The 10,451-nt window shown below is 54.2% G+C and overlaps 1 protein-coding gene across 4 annotated transcripts in view; it reads left to right on the top strand.

The window, feature by feature from the left end:
- The first annotated feature begins 1,604 nt into the window (after positions 1–1,604).
- PLXNA2 (plexin A2) overlaps positions 1,605–10,451 on the top strand; it is a 268,455-nt gene continuing 259,608 nt past the window's right edge. For 3 of the 4 annotated variants that reach the window (XR_007513869.1, XM_049858413.1, XM_049858411.1), the window contains exon 1: positions 1,606–2,289. The gene's annotated coding sequence lies outside the window, so the exon portion shown is untranslated. Of the gene's footprint in view, positions 2,290–7,519; positions 7,577–10,451 lie in introns of all 4 variants that reach the window. The other variant, XM_049858412.1, reaches the window with a different exon arrangement.

Raw genomic sequence — 10,451 nt, 5'->3', positions numbered from 1 at the left:
TAATGAAGAACTTTTCAAAAATTAGCTAATTTCTCCATTGGAGTCAATCCTGAATGGGCAATTGTGCAAGATGACCCATGTGTCTAAATGTCTTACTTATTTTAAGGCCCCTACTGCTCTGAGGGAGCCCTGCTGGTGCAGTGGTTAAGAGCTTGGCTGCTAACCAAATGGTTGGCAGTTTGAATCCACCAGCCGCTCCCTGGAAACCCTATGGGGCAGTTCTATTCCGTCCTATAGGGCTGCTATGAGTCTGAATCTACTCCACAGCAGTGGGTTTGTTTTGTTTTGGTTACTGCTCTGAGAGGAGTCCCTAGTGGTGCAGATGGTTAAGCACTGAACTGTTAGGGGTGGCAGTTCAAACCCACCCAGAGGTGCCTCAGAAGTAAGGCCTGGTAATCAGCTTCCAAAAGGTTACAGTTTTAAACTCTAGGAAGCACAGTTCTTCTCTGCACACCTGGAGTCGCCATGAATCGGAATAGACTCCATGGCAACTAACAATAACCCCTTCAGGGTTTCAGGGGTGGTGTTTGTTGTTTTCCTATGTATATCGGGTCGCTATTTTTTATGAGTCCGAATCGACTCGACAGCACTGGGTTTGGTTTTTGTTTTTTTATACCACTGAGGACTGTGGCCACGAGAGGGCAGTAGAGGGAGTTTATCAGAAGACCTGGACGCGTTGAATAAACTCGCCGTGTGGTCTAATCGAGAGCAGGAACTACGCAGACCCTGCGAACTCGCTGGGGTCTAGCTTGCAGGCCCCTTTGGAAAAGCCCTGTCCAGAGGCTGCGGAGATTCATACTCTATAAGGCGCGGAGTCTGGTCGGGAGGGCAGCGAAGCGTGAGCATCAGGAATCCAGAAACCTCCCACCTCAGGCTATTAAAATAAGTTATCTTAGCGCCGCCGCCTCCTGAAGGCCAGGCCGGGCTCCCCGGGTCTGGGTTTCCAAAGGTATCCTCCCAGCCCCACCGCCCCCATCCAAGTCAGGACTTACCAAATACCCAGGATCCCTAACAGAGCTGGAAGCTTGAGATCTACAGCAAGGCTCATCTTCGCGTTGTAAAAATAATAATAACTACAAACCTCATTTGACAGGTTGTTGGCTTTTTGAAATTCGTGCGAAAAGGACATTCGCTCGCACAAATTTCAGGACCAGCGCATCAACCCTATTATAGAGGCCAGGCCTGTGCCTCCCCACTCATCCTTTACTCAGATTACAGAGACAGGAGAGGTGTAAAGGATGTGCGCCCTGACAGGTGATGCTGAGGAAGGGGGCACCCCGGTCCCCACTGCGCTGCCCCACTGGAGGGTAAGCCAGCGCGGCTTTCAGGGCCTTGACCCGAATCCCCAGGCACAGGCAGGATTTTCGGTGCCCCCTTGGCCACTTAAGGTGGCCGGTGGGTCCGGGCTGAGCCGGGGCAGGGCGGGCAGGGGGCGGCCCGCGGTGCCCAGCCCGCGCCTCCTTTGTTGACAGCTGGCGGAGGCGGCAGCCCGGCGGGCGGGGGCGGGGCCGGGGCGGGCTGCGGCGGCGGGCGGAGGGCGCCGGCAGGGAGGGGGTTAAGGCGCGCGGCCTCTATGATAATGAGCTGCATGGTAATATAGGGAGGCCGGCCCTGGGCGCCGCCGCCGCCGCCGCCGCCACCACCACCGGAGCTGGAGCTGCGGGCCGAGCGGCGTCCGCGCCAGACTGGAGCGGGAGGGCGGGCGAGCGCAGTTCCCGGGAATTTCGCCGCCGAGAGGGCGAGCGGCTCAGAGAGAGCCCCCGCGAACCGGAGAGCGGCGGAGAGCGCGAGCGGAGAACGCCCCCAAATAGCTCCCCACAGCCCAGCTCCCGGAGGAAATGGGACTAAGCGAGCCCGGGAGCGAGAAGGGAAGGAAGCGCCGGGATTGCTGATGTCAGAGGAGCCCGGAAAGTCGCGGTGGAAAAATCTGAAGACAGCCGGTGTGCGGCTTCTTGCCAGCGAAAGGCACCGCCGCCCGCCCCCGCACGCCCCCTGGGCGCCTCCGGGTGCCCCCCGCGAGCCGGCGACAGCGCGCGGCGGGGCTGCTGCGGGGCGACGGAGGACCGAGGGGCGCGCGGAGCGGAGACCGCGGGGCTACTTCAGGAATACAGATAAGTGGCTGGTGGCTTGCCTTGGATTTTAATGAATTTGGACTCCATGTGGATTTTGTGGTGCCTGTGATTCCGAGCTGCGGGCAGGAGGAGAGGCAGCGCGCCGCCTCGGCAGCCTGCGCACGGCCCAGGCGGACCGACCAGGGACGGAAGGACAGACCGACGTCGCCGAAGCTGGGTAAGCAGCGGCTCCGGCCGGGCGCCTGGAGCCGGCAGCGCCCTCCGCCCTCTCCCCCAACGCGCGCACACCCCTGGCGGCTCCTCCGGCGCCCGCCTCGCCGGGGTCCCGGCCCCAGGCTCCGGGGCTCGGCCGCAGCAGGCGAGTCTCCGCGCGGGTGTGTTCGGCCGGGGCAGGGCCACTTTCGCCGGCCGGAGCACGGCGTGCGCTCGGGAGCCGCGGAACTCCGAGCCACTGCCTCCTGCCCGGGGCTGCTGGCGGGCCGCCGGCTCCCAGCCTCGCGCTGCGGGCGGCAACAGCGCTCCGCGGCGCGCCACCACCGCGCACCTGCCGGCGGTCTGCGGCTCCGGGGAGCACCTGGGCGCCAGTGCTGTCCTGAGATCTGGAGCCCAAATAGCGCCTTGGGGGCACAAGCAAAACGGCTCGAGGCCACTGTGGTCAGTGCTCAATTTGGGGGCGTTCACTCGGGTGCTGGAGTCCCTGGTGGCCGCTGACTGTTCCTTTGGATCAGGGGACTTGGAAACCGGAGGGGAACGCATCGTTTGTGCGAATTCCATAAGCCTCGGGAAGCGGTTCCTAGGCACTGAATGGGAGGAAGTTCTCCGCTTGCTCTGTACGCCCAGGTGGTGAAGCGCCCAGCAGGAGCCGTCCTGTTTGAGCAGCACCAAAGGGTCGAGGGCCAAAGTGGGAGCTCACCTAGGGTTCCTGAGGCTCCCTAAGAACTGTCTGAGATGATTTTTTCCACATGCTCCTTCTTGCCCCACCCCACAAGCCATGTAGGGATCTCAATATCTGGCCTTTTTTTCATCCATCATCCCACAGGTAGTCTATAAATGTTACTCATGGTCTGCATGGCGGAAGAGAGTCGCCAGAAACCGACGTTCCCAGTTCCTGAAAAAGTCCACCTGTTTGGCATGACCCTTGTCCTAGGAGGGGAAAGACTGTGCTCTCCTCAGGAGAGAGATATGGGAAGGAACTCTGGGCGGAAAGACTGAGGGTCCTAGGTCAGTAGTTAGGTTCCTTAGAGTTGATTTCAACTCGTAGTGACCCCATGTGACAGAGTAGAACTCCCCCATAGGGTTGTCTAGGCTGTAATCTGTATGGCAGTAGATCCCAGGTCTTTTCTCCCACAGAGCTGCTGGGTAGGTTCAAACTGCCAACCTTTTGATTAGCAGGGAAGCACTTAATTGCTGTGCTACCAGGGTTCCTTCTAGGTCAGTTAAGGGTCTGGACATGACAATGATGAGGGAAAGGGAAATAGCCTCAGGTCCTCCTTGCAGTCCTAGGTAACAGAGGCACACCAGTAGTGGGGGTGCGATGGACATAAAGGCGACATCGGTTTGGGGGGACTGCCAGCTGTAGTTTGAGGCAGTAGTTTGGGGGTTTAGCAACTTAGACGAAGCCACAGAAATTTGGGGGAAGACCCCTTCACCCCCTTCCTTCTGTCCCTTAGCACATCAGACAAGGTTCAAGAGCAGCAAGACAAGATGAGCGTCTGGGCTGGGCACAGGTGTCAGGTTCAGCTTTCTCCTCCTCTCACGGTGCAGGCTCCTGTCTTGCTCAGGTTCCTTCCTAGACCTTGAAACTCCACTCTTCTCTCTGGGCTGGCTTTGGATTCTGGGGCCTTGCCCAGAGCGACCAAGCCCCAAGCCCCGGGAAGAGAGAGCCCTGGCTGGAAGAATTCAGCCATTTCTTATTGAAATGCATAACTTTTGTGTCGTTACCACAGAAGGCTCCCTGAGTTGCTCCCAGCCCTCTCCCCTCTGACCTCCAGGCAAAAAGAGAGAATTCATTAACTTTCCCCTCACCTCACACAGCACCCTTTGAACTAATTACCTGTGATCCCTCCTTGATGGCCTGAAAGGGGGGGGGGGGTTGGAGTGGTGGGAAGAGGATAGGGAACTGAGGAAAGGGAAGCAGATGCTGTCGAGAAAATTTAGCCAGGCTGTTTTTCTTTTCCCTTCTCCACCTGGCATCACTGCCTGACACTCCTGGCCCTTCCTCATCCCTGAACTTGCCACCACCAGTCTGCATTACCTAAACTCGAGGTTCCCCTTGATCAGGGCTGATCTTCTTTAGGGCCCTGCTGATACAGGAGGGCAGTGCAGGGCCCCCTCTGCTCCCTCACTGTCCTCACAAATTGCATTAGGGCCGAGAAAACTGGCTTGCAAAGCAGCTAAATGGAAATGACATTTGGAGTGAGTGCAGTGGAGACACCGTGGAGGGGTCTCAGTAGCCCAAGTGGTAAAGTACCGCTGGGAGGTCTCTGTGCTGGGACCACAAGGAATCCCACCTGGCCCTCTCTTTGACAGGGCATAGCATGGGGTCCCTTCAGGCCTGGAGCAGGGAAGGGGTGCTCGTTGGCCCTTCAGCCCAAGTCTGAAATGGTGGTGTCACATGTCCATCACCAGAAACCAAGTCATTTGCAAGGTTGGTGGCCCTCCTTTCAGAGCTGGCCTGCATCCCTACCCCTGTCTCCGTAGCTCCAGGAAACATCCACTCCAACTCTCTGGACCATCCAGAGCTGCAGGTGTGAGGAATGTAAAAGTTCACCATCTGTTTTCCTGGAGTCTGTGCTTAAAGTGAGGTTCACAGGAAAACCTGCAAAGAACAGTCACTTCTCTGCTAGGCCCTTTCTCATTTACTAATACTTCTGATTATTCCGCTAGTCTTTATTTCATGGGCATGTTACAAGCACGCAGACAAGCAGGAGGGGGAACCAGTGACATGGTTAAACATACAAGGCTACAGCTGGCAGCAGCCTAAGCTCACAAGTTCAGGTACTTTGAAATATTTATGGCACTAGACTTGTCACTGTATGGGGGCTTTATAGTCTCTATCCTGCCTCATTTTCTGTAATTGCCTCGCCCAAGACATGGAGTTTGGTGTGGGGGGAGGCTATTTCTGTGTCTAGCAGCAGCACCCCCAGCCCCCAGCTGTCTCCCTGCATTGCCACACAGCTGTCTCCGCACACACAGACCAGGACACAATATACTTCTGTCCGTCATGGCAAATGGAGAGGCCAGGAGCCCCAGGCCAAGCCCCCACCCCCAGCCCGTTCTGATCATAAAGAGACTGGAGCATTGTGTTACAGTCTGTTAACTAGAAATAATCCAGGACTGTCCATAGGGAAAACTGGTAGAAACAGGCTTTGAGGTGCTGGAGGTTTACAGCTCAAGGGCTCCCTCCCCACCCGCCATCACTAGCACCCTCACCCAGAGGCGTCTGCTATCAATCCATCATATGTGCTTGTTCTGTTTCTCCCCTCCACATATGCTCAGTTCAAACAGTGATGAATGGCATGGAGTCCTTTATGGGAAACAGTTTTTTCACTTAGTTACAAAGATTTCATGCCTGATTAGAGTAAGTGAGGGGTGGGTATGCACCCACTTCTTTTTGGTCATTTCTAAAGGTGAGCCCTGTGAGACAGAGAGAAAGGCGGTCCTTCCCAGGGTCAAACAGCTCGTCCCAGGGTGGCTGGGGTCGGGGGGCAGGGGTGGATGGTAAGAAGAGGCCACCCTCTTTCTCCCCACCTTAGCCCTCAGGCTTTCTCGGGCCCCATTCCCTGGCATGTGGGCATATGGAACCTCTTTATCTAGCTCCACGCTGTTCCATCTGGAATAGAAGGCAGAAATAGAGGCGAGAAGTTCTTTGTCGGGGGAGCAGGGTCCCTGCCGGGTGAGAGTGTAAAGAGACAGAGTGGGGTAGGGGGGAGCTGCCATGATAGGCTTACGCCTGAGCAATGCCTGAAGGTCTCTGTGCCTACAGGTGGTTAACCATTAACGCCTGGCCTGCCCTGGCCCTGCCTCCTGCTTGGGTGAAAGGATATCTCTCTTGGAAACTCAGAGCACCAGCAGGTGTTCCCCAGGCCCCCTCCTGCCCCAGCAGAGCATTCACTGTGCTCCCCTGCAGCCCCAGGCTGTCCCCCACCCACCCCTTTCTCTTCCTCTTCCCCTTCCCCTGCAGGGCAGGGTCTTCCCGCCCCCTGCCAGCTGTCCTCTCACCAGGCCTTGCCAGTTGTTTGCATGGTGGGATGTGTATCAGAGACGGGGGTGGGGAGCATTGATTGAGGGAAGCAGGCTGGCTTCACACCGGACACCAAGGCAGGAGCTTCCTGCTCAAGTTATAGACTGCTTTAAAATATCTGTAACCCCGTTAGACCCAAGTTTGCCTGGGGTGTGCTGGGGGGTGGGGGAGGGGGAGTTTTTGCCGAAGTTCCAATTTCCTCCAGAAAGCTTGCTTTTCCAAGTGCTTCTTACTGCAGCTCTGGCTTGCGGGTCCCTGGTTTGACCCCCTGAGATGAGGCCATTTGACCCAAGGCCTTGTCAGAGCATTTACAGCTGGCCAGACCTGGAGTCCTGAGCTGCAGAGAACAGGAGCAGGTGGACAGAAGATGTAGACCAGGACGCCAAGACCCAAGTCCAGCGGTGGTAATGTCACAGAGAAAGGGAGAGAGGCAGGGGGACAGAAAGTGGAAACCGAGACAGAGGGGCTGAAGTGTGATTGGGACAACAGAGCGAAGAGCAAACACAGGAAGAAAGAGTGGGGCGGGGGTGGGGGGTGAGGAACAAGAGCAGCAAGACAGAGGGGGCACTTCCCAGTCTCCACAGGTCCTGAGAGGCTGGGGCTGAACTGGGAAGCTGAAGTAGCAGGTTGTCTCCACTAGAGGGGACCCTTGAAAACCAGGCTTGGCCCTAAACAGTGGCTTTGTGCTTTTTTTTTTCCATTAGAAGAAAAAAATAGATGAGAAGGATTAGATGCTCCCAGCTGTCACTACCCAGAAACCACAAGTGACAGTGTCCTGTGGCTGGTGGGACTTCTGGGCCCTGTCTGGTTGCAGGGGACAGGGCGGCAGTATTAAGCCCTAGTGCACCAGGGCAGAGAGCAGCTCCCTGAGAGGCCTGCCTGGGCTGGATGTGTCTGGAGTGGAGGTGGGTGTGCGTCTTAAGTTTGCAGACGGCCCAGTCTGCGAGCCTCTGAGTCTCTTGCCTTTCTTTCTCAGCATCAGAAGTTTTTGGCCCCTCCCCAAGGCACCTTCCTTCTTCCAGCTCCCTAAATGCGATTTTCCCAATGATCTCAGGTGGCGGCAGAACTGCTCCTAAGGAGACCTTTTTTATAAAAGACCTTCTAGGAACTGAGAGTATGTCAACGTTGTATCACTGATGTAATCTCGTCTTCATATTCTCTGTGGGAGACTTTCTCTGAATTATAATTCCCTCTTTCATTTCAGCAGAGGACAATATTGAGAGGAAGCAGAGTCCAGAGGCTTTTCTCATCTAAGGAGAGATAATAACTGTCTATCGGGGGTTTGGACAAATATTGAGGTTCTGGGACGGGCAGGGAGCCAGACAGTGGTCTCTTCAGACCTGATACCATCCCCTGATATTTCATCTGGGCTTCCCTTTGGCTCACATTTACCTGGGGTCAAGGATGGGGGAAGGGAGGGGAGCGAAAGTAGAAAGAAGAAAAACAAGATAAATGTATCATGTTATGAAAGCTTAATCCTGCTTTTCCTTGGCTAAAATTACTTTCAGGATGAGAGATAAAAGGCAATAGAGCTGCCCTTGGAAAGTTCAGCTTGTCTTTCAGAGAGAAAAGGAGGGGTCCTGGGGTGCAGAGTGAATAGCTGGTGAAGGAACCACTTTCCCTGTGCCCCCCAGCGCACGCACTCACACACACACTCACACACACACACACACACACATACACACTATGTCTCTCTCAGGCTTTGAGGGGGGCCTTGCTTCTGGCCAAGTACCCCCAGTGCTTCTCCTTAGCACTCTGGGGAATTTTACTCTGTTTTCAAACAGCCTCCATTCTACCTTGGTTTGTTGTTTGGGGTAGAGGAAGGAGGAATGAAGAGCGCAACCCAACATTCCTCTCAATTTAAATTCATTTATCTTCATATTTGAATCATTATACCACAGCTTTTGTCCTTTGCATGATCCAAATAGGAAGACACTGAAAGCAGGCATTGAAGTCCATTTAAGTTTATGTAAATAAGGCCTGATCGATAGTGTTGGAGATCCAGTAGCTGCTAGTACAAAGATGAAACAGTAAGAGATCCTGCCTTCAAGCAGTTTGCAGTGTACTGGGGCAGGCGGACTTGCATAAACCAGGTATCCCCAAATAACTTTGCTGTAAAGCAAAATGCAGTTAACCATGTTGACTGCATGCAGGAGGTCAGAGAAGCTCCTCAAAGCTTTTGCTCTAAGTCAGTGTTTGTTGTTAGTTGCCATCGAGTCAATTCCAACTCATGGTGATCCCACGTAAGACTGCGACCTTTCCGAAGCAGATCGCCAGGTCTGTCTTCTGAGTGCTTCTGGGTGGGTTTGAACTGCCAGTCTTTCAGTCAGTAGTTGAGTGCTTAACCATTTGCTCCACCAGGTTACCTCTAAAATCAGAGGAAGTGTGAGTTTCCAGGAGAGAGCTGGGAGATACCAGAGATCTTCATAGTTCCCTGTCCAGAGTGACTCTCTTCCATATGCCTGCCTCTCAGAACTACCCCTAGCCTTTTTTTTTCTTCCTCTCATTTTCATCTGTGGATTTAAAGCTGACTCCACTGGAGTTGTTTCCTGTTACTCAGCATCCTAAAGCCCACTCCAGAGGCATTTCACATTGAATCCTATGTAAACTGTACCACTTTCCAGTGCCCCTAGCACTGGCAGTGTGGGTCTTCAGGAAATGGTCTTGTTCTTACTCATCCACATTCACCTTTAAGTGTCCAGAGCCCCGCTGCCAGTCACCCACTCTGTCTGAATGCAATCGTTAAACAGATGGGCCCTGAGAAGGAGATTCAGAGTTTACTCCTCCACGGTGTCTGAGCAGGTGGGCCCACTCCATGGGCTGCCTCTGCCATGTGTTTGCTGCTCAGAGAAGGAAGCACTCTCTTTTACAGCTTTTGTCCAGAAAGAAGGCAGGAAAGGACTCATGTGGGGAATTTAGAAAGAGGCAGATTTCAACTAAACAACTTTCTAATAATCCTGTAAAGGAAGGCAGAGCGCCCCTGTTCCTTGCAGTATTCACAGAGGGACTGAGGAGACCACTCCAGAGATGCCGTAGGGGCCGTGCACTGGGACGGACAGAATCAGGAGCTCTAAATCAGGGGGTGTATCTGGGCTTCAAGAGACCTATGTTGTTGTTGTTAGCTGCCGTTGAGCCAGCTGCCACTCATGGCAACCCTGTGTACAACAGAATGAAATGTTGCCTGGCCCTGCGTCATCCTCACCAATGCCAGCATATCCGAGTCCATCATTCTGGCTGTCGAGCCAATCCGTCTCACTGAGAGTCTTCCAAGCCCTTGCTAGCCCCGTATTTCACCAAACATGATGTCCTCCTCCAGCGATTGATCCCTCCTGATGAAGTGTCTAAGGCAAGCTAATCGGGCAGTATTTTGTGGCCATCCATAAAGTTTTCATTGGTTAATTTTCAGAAGTAGATTGCCAGGCCTTTCTTCCTGGTCTGTTTTAGAAGTGTCACTGGAACTCGTCCAGCATGGGTGACCCTGCTGGTATTTAAAATACTGGTGGCAGAGCTTCCAGCATCATAGCAACACACAAGCCATCACAGTACAACAAGCTGACAGGTAGTGGTAGAGAAGCCTCTGAAACCCTTGATAGTCTATGCAGAAATATGTGGGTACGTGTATATATTTCTGAGAGAAGAAGTTTGTGACCCAAAAGATGTAAAGAACCACTGGACTCTAGTCTCTAAGACCTTTCCTACCCTTGGTTCTTGCTTTTTGCTCTGGGATGGAAGGGGGCCTTGGGATGAGGAACTGTAACCCCAACCCCAAACTGGTAGAAGGCTTGCCATCCACGTGAATAGGAGAAATCCAGGGACGGGCTCAGAATTTCAGGGAATCTAGGGATCATAGTTGTCCTGGGACTATGGGCAGGTGGCCAGGAGGCGCAGGACGGGCAATGGCTGCACCCTGTCAGGGAGAGAGAGGAAGGTTCAGGAGGAGGAAGGGCTGTGTAAAAAGCTGTGCTGCGCACAGGCAGAGGACCCGCGGGCAGACCCAACTGGCAAGAGGGGATGTTGCCGCTTTGAAGTGGTTTCCTGCTTCATGAAAGTGAAAGGCCTCGGCTGGGCTGGGTAAATATTACGTTGGCCTCTGACCTCCCACCTCCCTCGACTACTCCGCTGACTTCCCTTTTTTT

Source organism: Elephas maximus, chromosome 18 (genome assembly GCF_024166365.1).
Source record: "Elephas maximus indicus isolate mEleMax1 chromosome 18, mEleMax1 primary haplotype, whole genome shotgun sequence".
NCBI lineage: Eukaryota > Metazoa > Chordata > Mammalia > Proboscidea > Elephantidae > Elephas > Elephas maximus.
The sequence above is the reverse complement of the archived record's forward strand: the minus strand, read 5'-3'. Positions and strand labels throughout refer to the sequence as shown.